This window comes from Bison bison, unplaced genomic scaffold (genome assembly GCF_000754665.1).
Source record: "Bison bison bison isolate TAMUID 2011002044 unplaced genomic scaffold, Bison_UMD1.0 scf7180017847432, whole genome shotgun sequence".
Classification (NCBI taxonomy): domain Eukaryota; kingdom Metazoa; phylum Chordata; class Mammalia; order Artiodactyla; family Bovidae; genus Bison; species Bison bison.
This window is the reverse complement of record NW_011478005.1, coordinates 9,319-11,818: the sequence shown is the minus strand read 5'-3', so window position 1 is coordinate 11,818 and position 2,500 is coordinate 9,319.

The window sequence follows — 2,500 nt, the reverse complement described above, 5'->3', positions numbered from 1 at the left end:
TCTGCTGGATCCCAGTGAAGCGGAGGTCATCAGAAACCCACAGTACTTGGAATACCATTGCACCAAGATGTTGGCTGAGCTGCCGCTCACAGTTTCACTTGAAAGCAAGAGTTGTCCTAGCTCCTTCTCCATTATTCCAAAAATTTTCATGTTTGAAGCAGGGTCTAATTAAAAAGAAAACTGGTTAATATAATTGAGGTATCAATATCAGAATAAACATTTAAGATGATAAATTCATCAGTTAATACTGTATTTAAAAGAGAATTGGTAACTTGAATGTGTGTAATTTTTTGGAACCTGTCTAAAAACCAAATACCCCTGCAAACAGATACAGTCCACCCTATTCTATTTAAATATTTTGCTGTTTTATTTTATAGAAATTATTTTGCTGAATTCACAAATAGAATTTGATTTAAGAAGAACTTTTTGTCCTGTGGTGTGTTTGGGGGTTTTTTGTTGTTGTTACTTTTTTTTTTTTTTAAGGACTGCATATTAAGGTTAATTCTGTGCATAGCACACCTAGACATGACCCTGAATTCAGGAGTTCAGTCACATTGAGTTTTTGTGCACAGAAAGATTTGACCTTTGGCCCTTGACTGAAGATTTAAGACAAAAACAGGATGTTGACACTGTACAAGTTTCCTAACATAATCAATCTTGTACTTTTTGTATGTTTTTTATATACATGTATATTTAATGAGCACAAGCTTGGTTGTATTTTTTACAATTCAGTTAATAGGCAAATGTTTTGTCAAAAAGGCTATAGTTGGAATTGAACAAAGCAGAAACAAAATTGAGAATTTGTTATTTTGTGATTAAAGGGGGCAGGTATTTAAGATAAAGCTTTGGATATCTTATTTGCAGTAAGTACTCTGTAGTCAACCTGTGCTTCTAGGTTTTCTGTAACATTAGGAAAATTGACACCGGATAGAGCCTGTTTTTACCTTAAGTATATTACATATGAGTTTAAGTGTGAGCCAAAGTCATACACACCATCTGCAGTTCCAATTGGTAACCTGAATTTAGAAGTTCCTCAATTCCAAGTCTCCTTAACAGTGAGCAAAAACAGGTTAAATTTATTTGAACAACTTGCTATCATAAATTACACCATCTGAGCTGATTTGTGTGTGTTCTGGTCCTTAACAAAAGTATGTAATATACTTAATTTAAAAACGAATGACTTCTAGATGTGAAAACTTGACATTTTAAAAGGCTGTGAATTTTTCTCCTTGGAGGGAGATCCCACCTTGGCTGCTTTGAGGGCTTGTGAATCCTTTCCCCCTCCACTTGAGGAAGAGTGGTCTGTGCTGTGATCAGGATCTAGGGAAAGTGAATGGAAAGAGTTACTTTTGTTTGTTTGTGCAAATTATTTTCTCTAACTCTTAAGCAAGCATTAATGTATAACTGAAAATTTTAAGATGCATGTTATTGTAAGAGCAACATAGCAGTGATTTTGAGGTCTTTTTCTGAACACAAATGGCACATTTTAAACTTCAAGTCTTCAAAGTGCCTACAGATTATTTAATTCTCCCTCAACTGATTTCTTGAGCCATATATATATTTCCCACTTTAAATGTTTGTTGCAGAATCACTAGTCTTCCTTTCAGAGAAGTACCCCCGAAAATTCTAAATGGCATGGTTACTTTTTAGGAGACAGTAGAATCTGTTAACATAAAGACTGAAGCTATTTGCATCGTTAATCTCTGTGAACAAGGGCTTTGCCCTATTGGATCTAAGTATTTCAGTGCACAACTTGGCGAAAACCATACTGCTGCTGTTTCTAAGCCCTCTACCAACCAAATTTTCATGTTCAGCATTGTCGAGGCAGAAATAAGAACATCCTCATATTTGGGATTTTTGTCTTCATTGATTTTTCTCTCAATGATAATTTCCCAGCCTTGTCTTTCAGCTGTTATGTGTACAAATTTAGAATTATGAAAATGTTTTATATTTTTTTCATGATTAACTTTTATTAGTGAATGATAACAATTTAAGTATTTAACCCTAGTAGTGGGTTAAAAAGATGAGGAGCCTTTTTTATTTGAATTACATTTATAAATGAAAGCAAGTCTGTGAATACTCAGATGACTACTCCAAAATAGTTCCATTTTTTCTTATTTTTCCAGCTGGAATTCTTACTTTGCTGAATCTTGTGGTTAATTTTGGTGGATATATCCTGCCTTATTTAGAATTATAACTGGATTTTTAAAAATTGCCTTTTCGTAAGTGCCCAATTTTGGTCTCTAGTTTGAAGGTATTACATACTGCCGAGAAAGTAAACACTGCTCCTCTCCCCTCCAGTTTTTGTGTTACTGATTTTAAAACAAACGTTCAGTACTGGTTTCCTAGTGGGGCTCAACTAAAATAGGGCCTGCGCCTATGTGAGTGTTTAGTGTTTGAAAATAAGGTTTTGGGTGTGGTAAATCACTACAGAAGTGCTAAATGTATTAACTTGCTGCCGATTGTATTTACGATTATTTTAGATTATTTTACGTCTGCA